Source organism: Helianthus annuus, chromosome 16 (genome assembly GCF_002127325.2).
Source record: "Helianthus annuus cultivar XRQ/B chromosome 16, HanXRQr2.0-SUNRISE, whole genome shotgun sequence".
In the NCBI taxonomy this organism is placed as follows: Eukaryota; Viridiplantae; Streptophyta; class Magnoliopsida; order Asterales; family Asteraceae; genus Helianthus; species Helianthus annuus.
The window spans coordinates 139039210-139064026 of record NC_035448.2 but is presented as its reverse complement, the minus strand read 5'-3'; the positions used below and the strand labels follow the sequence as shown (position 1 = coordinate 139064026).

The 24817-nt window shown below is 37.6% G+C and overlaps 1 long non-coding RNA gene across 1 annotated transcript; it reads left to right on the top strand.

Annotated features, from left to right (window-relative positions):
• Positions 1-16058: 16058 nt before the first annotated feature.
• LOC118488080 lies at positions 16059-18944 on the top strand. Its single transcript, XR_004883638.1, has 2 exons — positions 16059-16515; positions 18765-18944. It is a non-coding gene; the product is annotated as an uncharacterized LOC118488080 (long non-coding RNA).
• The last annotated feature ends 5873 nt before the right edge of the window (positions 18945-24817 follow it).

The following is a 24817-nucleotide window of genomic DNA, read 5'->3' as shown; positions in this document are numbered from 1 at the left end:
TACCACACCCTCCTAGGGTGAGACTTTCAACAAGATACGATCGCCTATAGCGAACTCCCAATGTTCCTAAGTTTATCAACTTTTCTGATGGTCACGCGCTGCCGCCAAACGATTTTCGATCTAAGCAATCTTCCTAAGAGTTTCGAGTGCAGGTCCTGGACCTGTGATTAGATTGTCACCCATCTTAATCTAACAAGGAGATTAGCGTTACTGTCCATGCAATGCCTCAAACAGAGCTGTCCGAATACTAGAATGGTGACTGCTATAGTAGAACGCAGCCAAAGATATGTGTCCTTACAATTTCACTAAGTCAATCACACACATGCTCGCAGCATGTCTTTGAGTGTCAGGGTGGTTCGTTTTCTCTAACTGTTTGTCCTATGATGATGATTAATGCTCATGTCTACACGTGAGCCAAGAGTGTTGTGTAATGCCTATCATAAATCAGGTATAGATCAAAATCTGAGATAACAGGAGTTGGCACCTCGTGCCTAAAAGCCGTCTCTCTCAGAGGAATATTCACAAGCTGGGAAAACTCGTCAGTTTCCTTGATTGCAAGAGGGTGAACTGGTCGCGTGAGGCAATCAACGATCACCCAGGTGATACTGTTCCTGTTCTGAGTTCCAGGTAGACTAGTGACAAAATCCGTGGCAGTCTGTTCCCATCCCCCCCCAATGGGTGTTTCTGATTACTGACACAAACCAGAAGGGTTCTGATGTCCCACCTTGACTTTCGTACAAGTCAAACGTCGTTCACATACACTGCTAGGTGGGTCTTCATGCCCGATTATCAGCGCAAGATTCATAGAACCTAACATCTCTCATCAAGATCCAGACGACTAGAATGTCGAAGTCGGTGTGCTTTGCTCAACACAAATTCCCTAAAGTTGCCGTATAATGAGGTCCACGTTTATTCCACGAGGTAGCGAATATCGCCCGGCCTGCCAAAGGTTGCTCCTCCATGCCTCGCATGGGTTTAACTTGCATTTTCTCTTCCTTCAGTTATCCAGTTTGAACAGAGCGGGTTTGATCAGGTAAGTTAGAGTCGATAGCGAACTGCAAACTCATTCATGCTTAGGGTCCGTAGTCGAAGTCATTCGGAGGTTCCATCCAGCGAGGCCATCATTTGATTAGCTCTTTCAAAACCAGGGTACACGGAAGGCTCTTGTGGTCGATCCAAGTAGTGCTTTTGGTATCGCCCAAGAAATGCCTCCAATTTTAGTCCAAGGACTATGGCTTCCACTGCCAGTTGTGACTCCCACTTCGTTGATTACATGGTCAAATTGCATCTCTCGAATCTAGATGTTACATTTAACAAGACTTCGCACGCAATAGCTCCTCCCTCAAGAGCTCTAAAATACGATATAGATGTCGTCCATGATGTTCCTTTCTCCTGGAAATGATTCGACACGTCATCAATAAGCATGGTGGATTCATGTGATCAATAAGCTGCTGGTGTGATGATTAGACCAAAGGTCATGGAATACAACTTTGCAAAGGCCACACTGCGTTTAATATGCCGTTGTAGGAACATTCTCCTCTTGGTCTTCCGTCAATACATGGTCGAGGAAAATAGTTCTTGATTGCCACCTTGCTGAGTTCTGGATAATCAGTACACATACGAAAAGCCTTTATCTTCCCGATTATAGCCGGGGCTCCCCAAAGCGAACAAACTATGTCCAATAAACCCCGGTCCAACAGTTCCTGTAGATAGTCCTTGCAACCATCGTGGTGCAAGACGGTATTTATCACGGGTAACCAGGGCTGCCCCTGTCGTGAGGTCAAACTGAGATTCTGCCTAACAGTGGTGGAGGTATGCCTGAAAGCTCCTCGGGTGACACACTGAGGGGGATCACGGACAATTGGTGGATCCTCGATCCTCTTTTCCTTAGCCTCATCATTAGTAACGGTTGCTAACGTAGCGGGGTGATCCCTCCGTAGACACTTCTGGGCCTTCATAGTTGAAATGGCGCTAACCTTTGCACCACTCTGTTGTTTTAGAACAAATAACGATCCTCCACACAAAATTTTCTCCTCACCAGGTATGCCTGCGCGATTTCTGAATAACCAATCCACACTAACTACTGCATTGTAACCATCAGGGGTAGTAGAAGGAAGGCCGATGTTGAATACTTGTCCCACAAGGTCAAGTTTGCATCCCAACAAACCTATGAGGTTTCGATTGTCTTGCCCTCAGTCAATTCCACAAGAGGTTTGGCTTCAAGAAGCGTCAGGGTTAGACAGAACAGAGACGAAGCGATTAGCTACTTGTACAAGCTACCATGTTGCTGTTATACCTGGCGTTGCTCACGCCAACCCTATATACCCTTCATGAGTCCCACCTCCAGTGTTGCTGCTACCGCTACTAGAACTCCCAAAACTGTTATTGTTCCCTGGGTTGTTTACGTCTTGATTTAACAGCAGTCATTCCTTGTCGGAGTCACCTTCGTTTTCATACTGTAGACTATGATTATGAGCGCCTCGATGCCACCGTGACTGTTGCCCCTAATGCCGCTGCTTGTAACGGGGTCCTGTGACCTTTCACCAACATGGTACATCTCTCACATTCCGTGTCACTTACTAAGGCACTACTCACCGCGTGGGAAGTTTCACATTCCACTCTATATTCAATTGTTATCGTTCATGCCCCGATTAATTCGTAAGAGTCGACTCCCGTAAGTTACTGACTAGGGTTAAGGATTCGATTGGAGTCGATTTGCTGGTGTTAGTTGCCGGTAATCAGGGCTATCCAATTAATGAGGTTGGTAAAATACTATGCTCACCCTTTTGTCCATCGATCTAGCAAGTCGATTGAGTAATACACGGTATGCGGCGCAAGTGTTGCAGAAGTGATCACACTTCGGAGTCTAAGACGTCAATACATAGAGTTCCATCAAACAAAGAGAAACAAGAAGGGTATAAACCAACTCAAGGTCGTTCGTGCAAGCACCTGACATTCTACACGTTTCGCCAGAAGTTCAGATGTGTGTTCCAGTAATACTCGATAGCAATCGAGATTCGTAAGGGTTCAGAAAGGAGTGAAAAGATCATGTTCGAGTAAGAGACTATGACTCCTATAGACTGCTGAGTTCTAACATAACATCAATTAACAGGGCGGAACCCCTCTCACACTCGCTAAGCCTCACTGGGACACACATGCACCCCACATTATTATTATGTGTGCACCCATAATAATAAGGCAATTTGCATGTTTATCTCAGTGCCTCTTAATTAGCGCTAAAAGTTTCCCCGAGTTCAAGCAATAAACAGATGACACCACAACATAGATCATGAAAGTTCAAGAAGAGTCGGACTCTTGAAACACATAACATGGGTTGGTAACATAGAAGTTCATACTGCAGTGCTAAGGGTGCATTCACGTGTGATGTTATTCATAAGCAAACACTAGATATACTATGCAATAGTAAACGAGAAACGAACCTTGCTATCTGGAGCTGAGTGTCATGGTCGTATTCTTGTTTTCAGAACTGTTCGGTTATAGTCTGGTTTTATAAAATCGTTTTAAAACCAAGTTCACTATAACCAGTGGCTCTGATACCAAACTGTCACACCCTCAAAATACCACCTAGGGAGTGTCCCTGTTAGGCGTGTGACCCACTAGCAACGAGCCACCAATTACATTGAATCCTTTAGTTTAAAATAAAGTTTCATCATTTAATATTAAAATCCAAACATAAGTTATTCGAAACCAGCAAATTCAGCGGAAGCGTTAACGTAACATAATGTAAATACTTTCCAAACTTCCATAGTAAATAATGTTTGATAACTAAACCCATCAATGCAACCATGACCACTCACGCCCTCCATCCAGCAAGTTCCTGTTCCCAAGTACCTAACGACCTGCGAGCATGTAACAAGTGTATCAGACAAAGCTGGCGAGTTCACAGTTTTATAAAACGTTTGTTACCAGTTGTATGTAAAACAGTTCAATAACCAATGCAAGTAATATTGTTAATATCTCAATTCCGAACAATGACGGCTCCTGAAATACACGACTGCCCTTCCCACGTACTCCTATCTAGTACTGGGCCAGACTGGGTCATTAGTTCACCTCCGTCCTCTACAGGCACGGGGTGAGGGTGCCAAACCTAAGTAGCGCTACTAACTAATACCCGATGAGGGACTTACAAATGATGATAGGTGAGATCATTAACCAATATACTCGTTTTTACCCAATGACTCATTCCCCCCATGGAATACCCACTGACTGTCCCCAACCACTGGGACGCATGCTCGAATGTAGTGAACTCACCTTAGATTTGCTCGGTATGCTATGTTACATTACCCGTTCCAAGTTGGTCAACCATACCCTACCGTGGTTACCAAAGATAATCAGTTCAGTATTCACGTATATCACGTATCCTTAGTACACGTTACACAAATAGCATAAATGTAAGACACATATCCTCATGCAAGTCGTAACTGTTAATCAGGCGGCCCATTGATCCATAACGTTTATTATATAATCACATAACAAGTGTTTGGGCTTCATATACAAGTAAATCATGTAGCAGTACACATATACTAGCAAGTTACACGAAAGCATGTAGCATAACGGTCAACACACATACAGGCACATTTAACGTCTAACGGTGTACATGTTCAAGTGTGCGACCCAACGTTAAATTGTGCGATTCATTATCTCACCTTACCCAAACGCCTAGTGTGCAGCCCAATGCTGCTGGCCCAATGTAACCAGTCCAATGCTAATGTGCGACCCACAAAAGGAGGTGCGACCCAGGTTTAACCCGTGGCCCAGTCAGGGTGTACGACCCATTTAACATGCGTGATCCAATGAAAGTGTGCGACTTATTAATGTGCGACTAAGCATGCCTTTTGTAATTGTACATACAGTTTATGAATGTGCTATCACATAACACGGTGCGGTTGACTTCTAGTGTGCGACTACTGGTTTGTACGGTTCAACAACCTAACAGGCCCAACTAACATTGAGCCCATGATTGTGTGCGACAACAGTGGAGTGTGTGCCCAAGGTTTAAGTGTGCGATGACAGCTGTTTGTGGCCTTAAATCACGGCCATTCAGATACATTCCACCAACCCATGGTCAACCCACATTCCCCAATTTCAGTTACTTATTCAAAGCAATAACCATCATAATTAATTATACAATCAAATCAAATAATATAATAATTCTCCATGATCGTTTGTCATCATGCATACCTAATTCATGAACTAAAGTTTACTACAGATCATATAACAATTATGTGTTTATTGTGCTATTGCCATAGTTATCGACATTACATTCATTTACCACATACTTTGAATCATCACATAAATCAAGATCATGGATAGATACTATTAACAACTTTCTAGATCAACATCACAGTTTGTCATCACCAGCCATAGCAAAACAGTTTTAGAGTTCTTGATTACCATTACTTCTTTACGTGACCCTAGAGCACTTACTATTATCATCATATTATAGTCAACATAGCCCACTAACATACAAAACTAATACAATCATCAGCATGCTAGTCAAGCCACATACGTAATTAAGATTACCACCAAACTCCTTATTCTCATGTAATAATCATCATTCAACAATCATTCACATAACCAAATATTAACAGGAACTTGAATCGATTACGTACCGATTAGGGAGAGACACGAGCGAATGGAGGAGAGAGCACCGATAGTACTTGTTGCCGTCACACACTAGAGAGGAAAAGACTGGCACTAGGGTTTTGTTTCTAGGTGTTGCGTGCAGGATAAATGAGAACCGGGTGTTATTTTATGTGATCACTAGTGGGCCGAACCCACTTGAGTTTTGATTGGAACTGGGCCGAGAGCCCTAACGCGGGAACGAATCTTACCGACGAAAGACTAAGCTTCGTCGAAGGAAGCGATGACGAAAATCCTAGTTTCGTCGAGCTTGACATTTGACGAAAAGCACTAAAAATAATAAATGTTGCTCTCAAAAGTTGTGTTATTGTTGCTGCCACAAGTCAAGACCCAAAAAAAATGAAGTTTAATTCCCTCAAATCCAAGATGCGGCTGCATGTGATGTTGTTGACTGGTAGAACCAAAACCTTCTCACATAAATCCACCTCTTATTTATATCGTCCCAATTTATGCTCAGGTCTATTCCTCCTTTTTCAATTCATAAACCACCAGCATAATAATGGTGATGGATCATGTGATTTGTTTTGAAATAAAAAAAAATCCTCAAACAAGTCCACGTGATATGACTGCCAAGATTGACCCCCAAAAGAATTAATAAAAATATGATGGTTGTGGGCCATAACATGGGGGGTCGAGACATAAGGTAGTGTATGACTGGATTTAGCGGATAACACTATTGCATAAAACCATCACATGTTTACGTATCGTACACTGGATTTATATGCAGTGGGACATAGGACATAACCGTACAAGCCTTGAAATCAGGTAACACAAACCTCAAGAGTTCGGGTTGTCACAAAAACGCTTTCAACAACCTTACCTACCACCTCTGAATCACTGATATCATCAGATTTGGTGTAAGTCACATCGATGTTATCGGGTAACTGGTCAACCATGTTGATTACTTTTTCCACTTTTTCGCCATCATAGAATGTATAATTATTCTCCAACGGTGGTGGAACTTGATGGTATTCAGACCCTATTCCCTCTTTGTTCTTTTCAGACTCTTTCTCATCGGGTGTGATGTTGAAAATACGTTCCATAATATATGAAGATAAATGATAGCTTTGCAATTTATTGACCAACTTTTCTTTGTCTGCCAATTCTTGTTTAAGTTTAGCAACATCATCAATATATTGGTTTAACACTCTTTGTTTATCTTCAAATCTAGCTTCAAGAAATTTAGTGTTTCTTTGACAAGCACACAATCTATCATCTAGACTTTTGACTTTACTTTTTAAAGTTTCATATCCTTCTTTTACAGTATCATATGACAATTTCATTACATCATATTCTTTTTGCAACTCTTGAATTTTGATGTCTTTGGGAACACATTCGTTGCAAACAGCTGAACACTTTTCTTTTAATACCTTGTTTTCTGTTTCAAGATCATCACATTTTTGTTTCAATTTTTCATTTTCTTGTTTCAAAAACTTTTCAGATTCAATCATCTCATGACATTTTTCTTTGAAAATTTGTTCTTTTTTAGTAAACTCAATGTCTCTGTTATTAAACTTTTCATCTTTCTCAATACAAGCACTGCACGTTTCCATGCATTTCTTGCATTGTTGTTCAACTTCATTTTCAATTTTATCAGAAGTATCAGTTTGAATAATTACCTCAGTGACTAACTCTGCGGTTTCCTCTACTTTCTGAGTTTGCTCTTCTTCAGCCACTTGCGTTTTCTCTTCAACAACTTCCTCGGCTTTCCCTTCAACCTTCTTCACTTCATTCACCATCTTCTCACTCTCAGTCACAATTTCTTCAACTGTCTTCTTCTTCTTCTTCTTCTTCTTCTTCTTCTCCAGGCTAGCAAATATCACCTTTCGAATACCTTCTTCAACCTGCTCTTTGTACCTCGGAATCTCCCTAAGGCCTTTGCACCAAACACTCACAGTAGGTATTGCCGCAACTAATGCATCAAGATCAACTGTCTTTGGATCAACCGTCGGGTTTCCTTGAGGATCAACATAGCATTCTTTTTCTTTGCTCCACCTACCTGCTCGTGTTGCTTCTTTGTAAGCATCATAAACATCATCCAATCTCAGGCGTGCATGTCTTTCTTCACGAGTAAGTGTTACTTCAGCAGTCATTGTTTTAGTCTTCAAACCTTGAATATCTCGAATTACCTTGAATCACACAAAACAAACAAATACTTATCAGTTCAAACACTATCAAACAACCGAAACAAAATAGTACTCGAACTGGTGAATATTCTTGTGCGGACTGAAGGATGACAGACTGTGCGGACTGAACTTAACACGAACTGAGATTTAAGTTGTATGACACAGAATTCACTTTCAAACAACCTTGACCCTTTCAAATGACTTTGCAATCTGAAACTAATGTACTAGATCAAATGAGTCCCGAACTTCAATATCCTGTCAACATTTTGGGTCACAAACAAAAGGAAATAATCATGGGCTGTGACTTGGGCCGCTTGTTTAACCTGAATTGAGCCGACAATTTGAACCAATGGATGAGCTGAATCAAATATAGTGATATGGCTGCAATGACACTTGACCTCACAAACAAACACTTGATTAACAGCCTTAAACTAACACTTCAAACTTATGAATCACTTAACAACTAACACTAATATGATATACCACAACAACTAACAAACACTTAACAAACACTTCAAACTTATAAATGGCCGACAACAACTAACACACATTTTAAAAAAAAAAACATTCATTGGACCTTAAATGTGAATGGGCAGCACATTTATATCACTTATAAAATCTCATTGGCCAATTGTAATGAATCAACTGTGATTGGGCTGCTCAAAATGTGAAAAGGATCTTATAGGACCATTGATGAAATCACATGAAGGCCGACAAGAATTTAGAATAAAAAATTCTCCTATTTGACCATATTTTTTAGTGGGCGGCATTTGTAATTATAGAGTTGATGATATGACCGATTAAAAGAAGAATGATCTGATAGGGCCGCTAATTATTTCTTGTGATTGGACCTCATAATATTCACATGCAATCTTATCAATTAAAAGTCCGATTTTAATTGAATCTGCTGATTAAATGTGGCCTGACAACTTTATAAATGTCCAAAATATGATTGGACCTCAAAAATAATAGCTGACTCTATATCTCGAGATTCTGCAAAGACAATTCACGTGAACAACTTAATCACTTTCAAACTGACATTGTGTTTCGAACAGTACCCTCAAACGCTCATACTCTCAAACGGTCACACCCTCAAACGGTAATGTCATTTTCAAACGGAAGAACTGCTTCAAACGGCCAGTTCAAACGATAGTGTCATTTTCAAACGAGAGAAGCCAATTTTCAAACGGAATAATCTGTTTCAAACGACAGTTCAAACGGAAGCTTCCATTTCAAACGGTCACTCGCTGATTCAAACGAGGTCGGACACAAAAATTCGAATATCTCCTAAACTGCTTGGAATTTGAATCTGAAATTTGGTAGGGTTTTAGATCAGATGTTTTCGTACCACATATCAAAAAATCAGCTGAAACGGACTGTGGAAACCTGTTCAATTTGACGAAAAACAGTAGAAAACGTGAAAAATATGAAAAAAGATGAAGAAATCTATGAAATTCAGATCTGAATCTGATAATCTTCCGCTCGGAAATGTGTGATAGATCAGTGCAATCGAGCTCCTGCTCTGATACCACTTGTAGGACCGGTTTTGAATCCGAAACGATTGCGAAACGTACGTATAACGTGCGGAATCCGTACACGAACACGACCTAATACACGTGATGTAATATAAACGTGATTCTATATCATATATGATAATGTCAAGTACCTTGAATCACTATGACAACACTTTCTCTCTCTAGATTCTCTCTCTAGATCTAGAAACCTCCAAATGACAAATGAAGCAAAAGTTGTAAACTAAACATAAAGCTCCCTATTTATAGTCTAAGGCATTTAATGAGATTTCTCATTATTACAATTATGCCACCTTGCCTTTTGTCTAGTTATCACTAATTATAACAATATTAATCTCGCTTTCTTCTGTTTCTCGCTACGGCTCGGATTGACGAAGGCTATAGACATGAATGTACTAACACTTTAGGCCAAACCCAGTTAGATTTTTTGGTTAAATCTGGTCATGTGCCTTGCACATGAGGGCATTATTGTCTTTTCATCTCTTCAGGGACTATTATGTACAACAACTAATATTAAGGGGCTATTGTATACAAAATAAAAACATATCAAAGAGCCCCTGATGTTATAATTAGTATGCAATAAAGTGTTATAAATGAACCGATCAACACCACCAATAGATTTGAACACACCAAATCTGAACTCCAGCAGTGACATAGATCTGAACCATCCACTCAAATCACCATCCACACCATCGGCAACTCAGATTCGTTCGAATGACAGCAAAAAATAACACTCGATGGACCTAATTTGTTCTCTGATTTCAACAAAAGCCATCGTTTTCATGGAAGAAATTATGGTTATTTACTGGCCTAAGGCTTTAAATGAGTATTGCGTTTTTAGATTCGGGGAATCTTGAAGGGGATCTATAGGCGGAGCAAAGGGGCTATTTCTAGCAACCACCGGAGGACCGTTGGATTTGATGACGATTCATAGCAGTAGCACCACCACCACCACCTCTTAGATCTTCTAATTTTGGTTCCGGTTTTCGTGATTCTGGTGGTTCGAAACAGGACCGTTGGAGTAGGGGAGCGGTGGCCGGAGACTCGATGCCGGAATTGTTTTTTGGGGTTTTTGATATTTTTGGTTTTGGGGGTTTTTGATTTGGTATTTAGGTTTTTGATTTTTGGGGGTTTTTAATGCAAGTAGCAGTGAATGTGAAGGAGGAGGATGTGGAGGTGGAGGGTGGCTGTGGTGGTGGTAGCGGTGGCGGTGGAGGGTGGTGGTGGTTGTGAAGGGTGGTAGTGAAGGGTGGTGGTGATGGAGGTTATATAGTCATACACCACTGATGATGGAGGTGGAGGGTGGTCTTGAATTCAATAACTGATCTTAAAACCCAAGTTTAATAGTCGTACATCACTGATGTTAACTTATTGCACATTAAATATATAGTTAAAATAATAATAATATTTTAAATTATTTTGTTTTATTTTTTAAATACTATTAAATAAATAGGGTAAAAAAGACTAAAATGCACTTGGGTGACCAGATTTAACCAAAAAATTTAACTGAGTTTGGCCTAAAGGATATAACGTTCAAGATTTTGGAACATTAAGTACAAGACTTGTCAACTTTTGCACTAAAGGACAACGCCTGCAATTTGGTGTAAATATAAAGGACAAAAGTTGTAATTTACTCTTAAATTAATAACATCATCACTTTCTATATTCATTTTTAATTTCTAATTAATGGTTTTCCATCGCGTTGCGTGGGGGAGCTCAGTTCGTATCGGTTATGTTCGTTTCGGCACCGACACTCGTTATAACAACTGAAAGAACAAACTAAATAAATAAAGTCATGATATGCCCAAAATGATATTGACACGTGGTTACATCAATCGAAATCATAAAAACGAATACCAATTCTGCTACTACCGATATCAGTACCAATGATGTTTGATCGAAAACGGTTATGTTCATCACGTATTGATACCTGTATATTTTACAATAAAAAAATTACATTTTTTTGATATTGTTATCGACACTCAGATAGTTTACTATACAAAAAATGCATTGTTTTGAATAACAAAAATAAATTACTATTCATCGTCAGCTTCGATTCGATTTAGTACGATAGCGGAAAATGTCCATTTTACAATAGTTGCGGAGTTAGATTTTGTTTTTAAAAAAAAGTTAACCTACGCAAGTAGTTAGAATAAAATTAAATGATAAATAACATGTTATTAAAAACTAAAAAAAATACTTAAAAAATTAGATCATAAATTAAAAAGAAGATTTAAAAAATTATGACCACTATTAATCGAGAATTTAAAATATATAGTTGGAGTTAGATTTAAAAAATATCAAAGTAGGCAAGTTATTAAAAGTTAAATTAAGTTAAATGATAAATAATATGTTATTAAAAAATTATAAAGAATATGTAAAAAATATACATCAAAAATAAAAAAATTATATTTTAAAAATGATTATCACTATTCATAGTGACTTTATATTCATATGTACTAATGTGATTTCCCCGCGCTTTGCAACCGGTATTTGGTCATTATTGGTCTGGTTCATTACAGTATCAGTACAGGTACGATACTGGCACTCGGCATGGCAATCAACATGCATTTTACATCTATTGTAAACCATAAAATTGAATACTCATACGGGTACCGATACTATTTAATCATTATTGGTTTGGTTCGCTCAATATAGCTTTGGATATATACCAAAAAGACTTTATTCCGAATATAACCCTATGTTCAATGAATTTTATTCCGTCAAGTAGAGAAAATTATAGAAATGAATACGGTACCGATACCGATATCGATTTGTTTATAGTACATGTTTCGTTTAGGACGATAAAAAATAAACCATCTTTTACCTGTTTAAAGGAACATTTATCGAATCGTGCATAATAATAAGCACATGATGACGGTATATTCAGAATTTTATAAAATATTATATTATATTAATAAAAATGGTAACGGTAATCGACATTATTTTATATAACAATGTAAACTAATGTTATACGTTACTACCGATATTGTACTACCGATATTGTTAGAGAGGGTAGCTATAATATGAAAAGTTGAAAATCAATACATTAAAGTTAAAATTAAAAATCAAAATATGTTTAAGGATAAAAGTAAATACAATATGTGTGAAGTTAAAAATAAATATAATAACAATCTAATATAATATTTAAATAATAATATTACAAAACTATATAGTATTATAAAAAAGAAACTGCTATTCATGGTGCCTTTCCAATTATATATAACTAGTAAATTTTTCTCGCGCGTTGCGGCAGCGTCGAAACGTAAGGTAACTCGAATTTATACCGTCTAATGAAAACGTTATTTGACCCGACTTGTTTTCAAAGAGCATTTACGTCAAAACGTAGACCAACTAAAAACGTACATAAAGATATGCGTGAAAACGTATTATAGTTGACCTCACAAAATTTATGTGGAGACGTAAACCCCGTTGAATTTAAACTGACACATACATATATACAAAGCAATATCGATATGGCGAGAATATGATCGGTTTCCCTCGTGTTACGTGGCGTGATTTTGGTCATTATCAGCTCGACTCATCGGAAAACCAAAAAGCGAAGATCGATAAAAGCAAATACCGATATCAGTTCCGTACCAGTTAGAAAAAATAAAAATAGGGTTTTCTCACCGCGTTACGTGGCGAGAGTTTGATCGTTTTATCCCGTACTACGCGGCGTGACTTTGGTCATTATTAGCTCTACTCATCCAAAACGAATATCAATAAGGTTCCGATAATACCAATAAAAAACAAAAAGAAAATATCATTGAAAGTTCAAACCATAAAAGATTAAAAAAAAGTAACAAAAATATTATTCATAATGGTTGTCCAATTATATATATTAAATAAATAATACTTAGTTTAATTAATAAATTTATATAAAAGATTAAAGAATAAAAAAATATAAATAATACAAAATTTAAAAAAATAAACATTCATCCTCCCCACCTCACTTTCCTCTAAGGTGCTATTTGTTTTTTCTGAAAAGCTTTGCGCAAGCTCTTTTGCTTGCGCCGCGCAGACCACGCGCAGACATTGGCACACGCAGATTGTTTGTTTTTTTGAAGACGTTTCATTAAAAAAAGTCTGCATGAGCTCTTGTTGGTGCAGACTTGGGCCAACCACTTCTAAGATCTTCTAAAGTCTACAGAGAGTTAAACACAACCACTCACCACCATCACCACCACAGTTCACCACCACCGTCCACCACCCACTACCGTCCATCACCACCACCGTCCATCACCACCACCGTCCACCACCCACTACCGTCCATCACCACCACCACCATCGTCTACCACCCACCACCACCATCTACCACCATCACCCACAACCACCGTCCGTACACCACCACCAGTTTATTTTAGAAGTCTGCATACATTAAAAAATAAACAACCTTCTTCTTGCAGACTGCAGAGCTTTGGTCCACCCCTTCTTCTACAGATGTCCGCAGATGTGGTCCGCAGACTGTAGACATTTTACCACTTAAAAAACAAACAACACCTAAGTCTGTTGTCCCCCATCCTGTCGCCCATTCTTCATTTTTACTGGATCTTTCCTCTCGATAAAAACTGAAAGCACGTTATAATAAAACCCAACCATTGCCCAGCCTTCACGTTCTACCCTGTTTAATAAACATGAATACCCCCTCATAAATGCTTAACAATGGCCGCCCTCAACGCATAGGGATAATAAAAAAGCCTGAGCCCGATAGTCTTACCTGAAGCCCGAGACAACCAAAAAAGTACGAGGTTGGATTTTTTTTTCGCTAGTATAGGAATAGGTAATATCCGGTTCGATTAGACAAAAATATAACCTTTTTACCCTAACCATACCCATGAAATGCATATCGAATAATTTTTTATTTTATTTTCCCTTAACTCTTTTTAGTAATACTTGATTCTATTAACTTCATTAAGTACTACCACACGCACTATATTATGATACATATATGGAGGACAATAAATTAATGTTACTTAATTTAAAGAGTTTAGGTAATCCAACTATAAGAATTGAACAATCTTTTAAAATAAATTGTTGACTCTTAAACAATCTAACTCCTACTATTTTTAAAAAATTATAACTTTTTCATACGTTAATATTTCTTTAAAAAAGCGTACACCATAAAATGAGCATTTCATTTTTTTTAAATTTGATTATGATATTGCGATAGTTTTTTTTTTTTTTTTGAATTTAAAAAAAATTAACATGTTACATGATCACCGGTGTTTGTGTTTCCCTCCTAATTGTGTGGGCACCCATTAATATATGTATGTGTGTGTATATATATTGATGATATTAATTACTTATATTTATACAACATGAAAATTTCTTTTTGAGAATTCTATTATCATAGCATTTACAATTGCAAATATTTTGTTAAGTGATCATATTTTTTTTATTTATTTTAATTTAAAAACCTAAAATTTTAAAGGAAAAATATAGTTAAATATCTCAACAGGAATTTTTATAACACTAATGAGTATAGCCAATACTCAATGAATAATTAACGGATGAAACTCCATAGATATCAGACATGGTTTAAAATTAGGTATGTGACACCTGATACATTGACACCCGTACCAACACAGAAGGATGTCTACTGATACAACAAGGGCTCATGCATGGTCCCATGGATGCCTTTGTGAATGCTATAATTAAATAACTTAATATAAAACATCGATCTTTTCGATATGTGATAAATGTGTTTGTGGTCCCATGGATGCCTTTGTGAATGCTATAATTAACTAATTTAATATGAAACATCGCTCTTTTCTTTTTGGTATGTGATAAATGTGTTTGAGCAAAATATGTGGTTGAAACACAAACACCTTTGGAAGTAATGTTGTACTTGTCAATGGATCGAGATGTCACAAGAAGACGTTACCAATCTTATAATTTTCTACTTTTCCTTTTCTACAAAAGTCATCACATTTATAATAGAAGCCATCACGTTTATAATAGAAGTAAATAACCTATACACAAATAAGAAAGTAAAAACGTTTAACATCATCTTCTAATGTGTCACTTTTAGGTTTGGTTAAACTAAATTAAAAGTGACCTTATTCTTATATAATCATAAGATCTAAAGCGTCCTAGAATCACATCACGTTTGTAAAATTGTTGACTAAGTCTAAGTTACTATATGCAAACGAATTGGCCAAAAATGTTTATACTTTCCAAAATCGTGTAGAAAAAAAGTGTGTTAAAATTACTTTTGTAATAAATGTTATCATCGACTTGCATGATAACTTTTATTAATGGTGTTGCATTACTACATTGCAAATAACGGACATGAGGCCTTACCGCTTGTTTCAAAAACTCATTGGGATTGAACCCATACTTCTTGTAGATCTTGTCACTGATTTCTTGTGTTACTTTATATAGAGCATCAACACAGATTCTTAGGTTATATGGGAGTTGTTCAAGAGTGTTACTGTCCTATCTGAAGGTAAATTATGTATATTCTCATACATTGCCACACGTACCAACCTCATACATTACCAACCTTTTTGAATGCTATAATTAACTAATTTAATATAAAACATGGATCTTTTGGGTACGAGATAAATGTGTTTGAGCAAAATATGTGGTTGAAACACAAACACCTTTGGAAGTATTAAACGTAGATGGATGTCTATGGATACAACAAGGGCTCATGCGTGGTCCCATGGATGCCTTTGTGAATGCTATAATTAACTAATTTAATATAAAACATCGATCTTTTCGGTATGTGATAAATGTGTTTGAGCAAAATATGTAGTTGAACCACAAACACATTTAGAAGTATTCTTGCACTTGTCAATGGGTCGAGACGTCAGAAGAAGACGTTAACAATCTTGTAATTTTATACTTTTCCTTTTCTACAAAATTTATCACATTTATAATAGAAGCCATCACGTTTATTATGAAAGTAAATAACCTATACACAAATCCAAGGAAGTAAAAACGTTTAACATCATCTTCTAATGTGTCACTTTTAGGTTTGGTTAAACTGAATTAAAAGTGACCTTATTCTTATATAATCATAAGATCTAAAGCGTCCTAGAATCACATCATATTTAGGTTGAAATACAACTATACAAGATACTAGTACGTATTTAACTTGACACACCCTTATATGTGTTTGTAGTGAGAGCTTGAAAAATGTCTTCTCTCCACATGGATTTTATATAGTTCTCCATGAGAGGAAGGTAATGATTCTCATCATAATTGTACATAATTGGAATCATCTGTAACGCCCTGCTTTTTCGTACTTTCTATATTTAGAAACCCTTGCTTGTAATTCTATTTTTGGAAACTGTGTATTCTTGTAATCGTTCGTTCGTTGTAATCAATGTAAAATCCAAGACTTAAATCATAATGAAATTCATGTTTTCGTTACATTTGTGTTATATATGTCTTATACATGTTCATACATTCAAAAACATCCTTCATGTGACACTTTATTCATACCTTGTACTAAAAACGTCAAACTTGCAAAATATTGATCTATATGCTAAATTACGTGAATTCGATACTATTTCTCGACAAATAAACATAATTATACTTGTTTTATGTTTGGTTTATTGTTTATTTACATCACATACCTTGAAATATGATAATCGTGCTTAAAACATCCTAATTACACATTAAAACGTCAAAACTTGGAAGTATAGGGGCTGAATTGTAAAAATAACAAACTTTAACCCAACCCAGACAATCTGGCAGCCCACGACCCAGCCCGTTGGTTTCGAGAACATGCTGATCAGACTTCAATTTGGGCGCGATTTTGTGTTTTAATTGATGTTTAAACTCATTTCTTGCATTAATTGTGCACCAAACCCAACCCTAATCCTCCCCTATAAAACCCAAGTGCTTTCCAAGCATTTTACACTTTGCAAATTATCCACAATACTCTCAAATCAGGTTCCAATCTACTGTTAATCAGAAGTTCGAGCAAAATCATCACACTTCACTAAAGTGAGCATAACTCACTCAATACTTAGTCTTTTTCGTCCATTCTTTTTCCCACTTGCTTAGAACAACCTTAGGAACATTTCCACAGGTTTTCCATGGAAAACCAAGCTCTGAATGTCACCAAAAAGGCTCCAAAGTGGACTATTACTTTCTATTTTCACTTAAACTTTGTTAAACTTAGCTAAACTTGAGTTTATCTCATCTCAAACCTATGTCCTAATGCTCATAATCAATTGAATGGTTAGTTGGGCTTAAAAACAAGGCTGAGACATGTTAAATCAGAGATTAAAACCTCATAAACATTCTGTTTTAGTTAGGGTTTTACCCACAAGTAGTGTTCAAGCTTGAAGCTTGATGAATGTGTGATAGTTGGACTAGCTTGGGCTATCCTTCATAGAAATCCACTCAGTACTTGATGTTCTTCCATAGATTAATTGTTATTATTTCATTAATACTTGTAAGTTCATGACCCTCCTTGTTGTTTATGACAACAAGTGTAGTGGTGAACAATGGAGGTACCTAAATGGGAGCTTTGTTCTTCGTACCTCATGCATGATTTGTATGAATTCTAAAGAGGTTCCTAAATGGGGGATTCATCCCTCTACCTCCTGCTTCGCATATATGATATAATATACACTATGTAATACTTATGTAACATTCAAGTAATCGAACTCTTGGTGATGAACTAATGGACATTCATCAAGCTAGTAGATTATATCATCTTAGGCCTTGACAACTTGTCACGATTCTAATGGAACCTTGTTCCATGAAAACATTTAACTCTTTTGGAGTTTCATAGTGTCAAGAACAAGTGTCATAGGTGTTAGATGATTATTTTATTATGTTTATTTTCATGTTATTGAAATTCCGAATCTATAATCTTCCGATTCCCCAAACTCACACACCTATGTTTTCTTCGTGTAGAAGGACAAGGTGCTCTAAACTAATCCATCAACCAACATCACTCGTGGGATTTCAAGTAGGAAAGCTTGCAAAACTATGAGTATACTCGATCCCATTTTTGTTTTAACACTTTGGGTGCAACATGTATTCTATATAAAATCACGCAACACATGAAACTTGTATTTATCACACTCTATCCACATTTAAACATGAAACATCTTGATGCTTGTTAATCTCATATGCTATGTAAACTTTTCGTGTCTATATGCTCATTAACTTCGATCAAGCCTACCTTAACAATTATAGCGCTATAGGATTAACGCACCGCCCACGAAACTTGGGGTATTGTTAAGTTAAACATGTTAACCTCCCGTTACTCTATTTGGGATAGGCTATTTTAACGCGTTGGAAACTTGGGTTTGAACATATAAGTACACCGTTTCGGCATGCTAGTAAACTTGCTTAATATGATTCATGTTGGATATGAGCATTTAAACTATTTTTATTCTATATTATGCTATGTAACAAAACTTGTATACTCGCCAACTTTTTTGTTGATATAATTTAATACATGTTGCAGGTTGATTGTTGAGATGATGTACAAGATGAAACAAGATTTAGATGGACTTAGATACACACCTAGATTAATTTATCTATTTTGATGTTATGTTTATTATTGAGACAATATTGTTTCCTTTTATTTGAATCTTGTATGACACTCTAGTTTTGAAATGAAATTCGAATTTAATTGTTATTCTCACATAGTGTTATGAAGTGTGACAACCCGAGATTTCAAGGTCTTTTCTTTACGCATCGCTTGCATAACAATCCTGTTTTTACAATCTGTTTCATGTGATGTCATGTGTAGTTATTTGAATGATTAGAATATTCTGATGTTTGGTTGTTAGATGTGTAATGTTTAATGTTTAACATAGCATGGCACCACACTTAATTCATGAGAAACCTAAGTGAGCGAAGAACTAGGGTTCTTCGCCCAAGCATGTCGACGAAAAACTATAGTTCTTCATCCCAAACACCTCACAGTGAAGAAGGTTCTTCGCCAGGAGGTCTTTCACCAAAAAGGGCCTCGACTCAGAACCATTCGTGGCCCAAGTTGAGCCAACAATTGTTTTGTTTGTATAATGAGTAGTGATCGTTAATCATAAACTCAAAAACCCTACAACTCTCTCTCTTTTCTCCTCTGCCTGTGCGACGGCAATCGTAGGTTTCGAAGCTTATCCATCCCGAATAAACTAATTGCTTTGGTATCACGGTTAGTGTCTATTATTGTTTGTTGCTAAAATCTTGATGTCGTGATTTTATGAAAAACTAGGGTTTCATTATTAAGATCGTAAATCTAGAACATGTGGTTGAATATGGTATAAAACTATGGTGGACTTGATGATTAGGAATCTTTGGATTAACAAACTGATGATTTGTTCAATTAGTATGATGGTTTACATGATAAATTATTAGTTATGATTGGTATGACGAATAGGAACTGTTATGTTATGAATGGATGTGAATAGTTGATGATTGTTCATAATTAGGGTGCAAGATCATGATAAAAAAAGTGTTGTTTGATTTGTTTGGAAACTGATGAACTTGTTAGCATATGTTATGGTTGAATCAAGGGAAGTGTAACTGTCTGAGAAGACAGCGACGAAGGACTGCCCCGACGAAGAACAGGACTCAACGAAGAACTTGGTTCTTCATTGGACGGTTTTGATGAACCATCAGGGTCTTTCGTCACAATCATTCTCGATGAAGGATAGTCCTTCGCTAGGGGGTGCTTCGTCACACCCATGATCGACGAAGAATTGTTCTTCGCCAAGGAGGCACTCCACGAAGGACTGGTTCTTCGTGGAGATGCTGCACTGTGAACAAACAGAACCTTTTAAAACAGTAGGGTCCCTATAGTTATGACATGTGTGAGATTGAATAATTGCTATCTGTTATACGATGATCTTTGCTATGAACTGTGTATATACGTGACAATTGATTATGAAACTGATTTCATTGGTAACCATGATGTGTGCGGTGTGTTATAGGCTTTTATGTATATTTTTAGCCCTTTTTAACACTTTCGTCAAGTTTTAAATTTATAAAACACGATATTCTACTAACACTAAACACACATATGGGCAAGTGCACCCATCGTGAGCGTAGTATAGCGTTGGTAAGATACCGAGGTCGTCCAAGGACACAAGAGCTTTTAATACCTGTTATCCTCAACGTCTAATCAAATCAAAAATTTAGAAAAAGGTTTTAAACATGAAATTAAAAACTAAAAATGTTGAAAATAAAAATAAAATAAAAACAGATAGACAAGATGAATCACTTGGATCCGACTCGCCTTTAGTGTAACGTTTGATGTTTTCCGCACTTTTGCACTTTTTAAGAGATTATCTTAGTTATAGTAGTAGGCACCTCTTTTGAAGATGACGTTACCCTCAACCCAGTAGTTTGAGTCAGCAAGGATACAATCCTAAAGGGTTGGTTTATTGAAAGATAATTAATTAAGTTATTAATGCGTACTATGGTAGGCCCCTCTTTTGAAGGTGACGTTATCCTCGGCTAAGTGGTTTGAGTCAGCAGGGATACAATCCCAAGTAGCCGGCTTAATGTATTAATAGTAGCTTAGATATGAGGGGATCAAGCCATTCGCACCCCCGCCATCCAATACCAGTGGGTATTGTAGGAGGTCCTAGTAAGCTTGACCCAGGTCCTTGCAGGATCTATACACTGAACAAGGCAAGAACCTTACCAAACCATTCCCTTAACCCCTGACCAGGTAGCCAACATATCTCTATATAGACCGTAGAGATATGAATGGTGTAAATCTTTTATTTTATATAGACAGTAAAATAACGCCAAGACACCACAGACAAATGATAAGGAAGTTTCACCTTCAACAAAAGAAACTAGTTATTAAAGTCATTAACACAGAACCAAATAAAAAGTGCGAAAAGATTAAAAAACAAAAGTATTACACTAAATGCTTGTCTTCACCAAGTGATGTAAGAGACTTAGGCAAACATGGCCTTTGATTGTCAAGAACTCTTACTATCAATCTTGGATCCCGAGACTACTACACACACTCTATGATGGATGATGGATGATGGTGGTGGATGTGGGTGTTGTGATGATGGTGGAGTGTGGGTGAAGTGGGAGAGAGGTGGTTTGCTAAGGGATGCCTTTGAAGTGAACCAAGCACCTCTATTTATAGCCTGCACAGAAGCCCGGACACGGCCCCGTGTCCATCCATTTTCTCTTTCTTCGTTAATTGCAGTTTGTCTGCATTAGTTGACCACGCCCCCGTGTCCGCTGGGCATGGCCCCGTGTGTAGAAGCATATCTGTACTATCAAGATTTGCTTGGATTCTGCGAATCTTAGCGTTGACCACGGCCGTGTGGAGCTGGGCACGCCCCCGTGTTGGGAAATAGAAGCTTCTACAACTTTGTCTTTTCTGCAGACACTTGGGCACGCCCCCATGTCCGCTGGGCACGGGGCGTGTTCAGCCTTCTGATATCTTGTTTTTGCTTGGGAAGATGCTGTCAAGGGGTCGGGCATGCCACGTTTGTTCCTTTTCTTGTATTTATGTTAGATTTAGCTGTATTTTTGCTTCTTTTGTTCATTTGCGCTCATTTAATCATGAAAATACAAAAGGAAGACAAAAGCACACTTTTTCCAAAATTAGTACTAAAAAGGGTTAGTTTTATGCCTTATTTGATGTAATTTATATGTTGCATTTTACACACATCAAATACCCCCACACTTGAATCTTTGCTTGTCCTCAAGCAAAACCCTTTATAATGTGGCCTACACGCCCGAATGGAATGGGTAGAAGAGAAGTTTTGGGCTTGACTTGGGTGTCGGGATTCCAAGATATTTATTAGGTTTTATTTTTATGTTATTTACAATCATATTCGTTGTGATTTATTTAAAACGTTCATAAGAGAAATTACTTATTTGGGCATAACATGCCTCTTTAAAATTCCGTTTATATACAATTTCACATACCTCACTGGAGATCACTCAACACTCGGCTGAAGATGTATTTTTGTGAAACAGTCGAGACCGGCATGGAACTTACGTCTACCATATGCTTGCCAAGCAATCAATCCTCCTCCTTTTTAACTATAAACATTTGTAAATATCAAGAGGACCTAGGGAAGGGTTAGGCTTGGGTTAAAGGTAGGTGGTTTTGGGTTAGTGGTTAGTAGAAAAGGGCGAAAGGCGTAAAAAGCGTCGGTTTTCGTAAAACTTTTTGTTTTTGTGACTTTTTATTCAAACGAAGCATTTTTCAAACAAAGTTTCTTTTGAGGAACTTCTTTGTTTATTGCTAGACTTCATTTTTTTTGATAGAGAATGTCACATGAAAACCGAGCTTTTTACTAAAATAAATGGTTAAAAAAAAGTTTTTGGTGGGTGAAAGGTGTTTGTTTTGTGGGTTTAGAAATGAAAAGGTTTAGGCTCAAAGGGGTTAACTAGGGGGATTTTGGGTAGGTGGTAAAAAAGAAAAGAAAAATAATGGTGTTGAAAGAAAAAAGGTTAGTCCTAATGCCTCCATCATTTACTTACTTGGGTTTAAGTTGGTAAGTACCGAGAATGCATCGTCATGGCAAGTTCTAGAGTCGTAAGAAACCAAGCGGCTATTCACACAAGAAACGAAAGATGAGCATTTAGTTTAAAGATGTGTATTTGTATGCTCAATTAAAGGCTCAAAACTCACTTTTTGTGGGAATGTGTTTTTAATGTGATCAAGTATATATAATCAAATTTTCACTAGATTTGTCATGCCGTTTCATAATTTCTTTTGTTGGTTCTTTTTATCACGACGCTATCGGTTGTAAATTCGTAAAAATATAACCTTTTTAGAACTTGTTATTCCTAATTTAAACCAAGACAAGTAAAAAAAATGAAAAGTTTTTTTTTGAAAAAAATTGGGGTGTTTAGCGGTTCCAATAGAGTTTTGTGTAAGGCTTGTAATTAGGACTTGCAAAATTCAAGGTTTTAGCATCCTACCCACACTTAAATTACACATTGTCCTCAATGTGTCCCAAAAAGGTTGATTGAATGTGTAAAAAGGTGTGTTAAAACAAAATTTTATGTTACTGGGCATCTGGACATGGGCCGTGGTGTCCGGGCACTGCCCCGTGTTCAAATTGCCAGTAACAGAAAGTAACAGAAGGCTGGCTGGGCACGGGGGCGTGTTCAACGAACACGCACCGTGTCCAGTTACCTGAACTGGGCGTTTTTCTGCAGATCCTTGAGCACGGGGAGTGTTGGCTGAGCACGGCCCGTGCTGAACTTGCTGTAATGAAGAAAAATTGTCGGGAGGCTCTGTTTTTGTGCATGGGGTGTTGGTTCAAGCTTCCCTTAGTATCCTTCACCATCCGAGTGTGTTTTATTCCTGAAAATTAAAACTAAACTAGAAAGCATAAAAGTTAATCTAAACTAAAACAAAGGATAGTTCCGCGGAAAGCCTCCGTGGTGCGCCACGTTTATAAGGGTCCTTGGCTAGACCCAAAGTCAGTCATATGTTACCCAAGTGGGATGTTTTGCATCACATGTTGCACCGTCGGAGAACATCATCCAAACTTGAGTCTATGACTTTCATGTAATTGACCGGGTCGTCGTCTTCTACTCTCTTACCAACCCCAAACTTCATCTCCTTGTCCCCAACCCTCAATGTTAGTGTCCCACCATTCATATCTACCACTGAGTGGGCCGTAGCTAGGAATGGCCTCCCTAAGATGAGTGGTACTTCGGTATCTTCCTCCATATCTAGTATGACAAAGTCGGCCGGGAAGACAAAGTCTCCAACTTTAACCAATAGATTTTCAGTGACACCTTGTGGATATTTTACGAACCTATCGGCGAGTTGTATACTCATTTTTGTAGGGCTTGTTTTCCCTAATCCGATTCGGTCGAACATTGATGCGGGTATGAGGTTGATACTAGCCCCGAGGTCGGCTAGTGCATTGCGAATGGGTGATTCCCCAATTGAACAAGGGATAGTGAAGCTTCCGGGATCGATCTTCTTTTGCGGAGTTTGTTGAGTAGCAAGGCGGAGCATTCTTCACTTAAATTAACTAATTTCAATGATTCGATTTTCCTTTTGTGAGTGAGGAAGTCCCTCATAAATTTTGAATATTTAGGCATTTGAGTTAGGGCTTCGACAAATGGAATATTAACATGCAATTGTTTTAGTAAATTTATGAATTTTGTGAATTGCTCATCCGTCTTTTGGCGAAGTAACCGACCGGGGTACGGTACCGGAGGATTCTTGGTAGGCTCTTGATTTGGTGGAGGAGCCATCTCTTGTTGGGGTGTTGGCGAAGTTGCGGTTTGGCTAGATCGGCTCTTTTCAGTTGGAGGTAGCGGAGCCTCCTCGGGACCTACGGTACGGTTTCTCAGCGTGATGAGATGCATTTGCGCCTTTGGGTTTGTTTCGGTATTGTTGGGTAATGCGCCTTGTGGTCTCTCAGAGAAATTTTGAGCTAGTTGGTTTAGTTGTTTTTCAATGTTTTTAATACTAGCTTGTTGATTTCTAAAGTTCGATTCGAGTTGTTGAAATCGATCTGATTTTTTCTTTTCGGTGTCGGAGATGAGGCGAGAGACGGTATC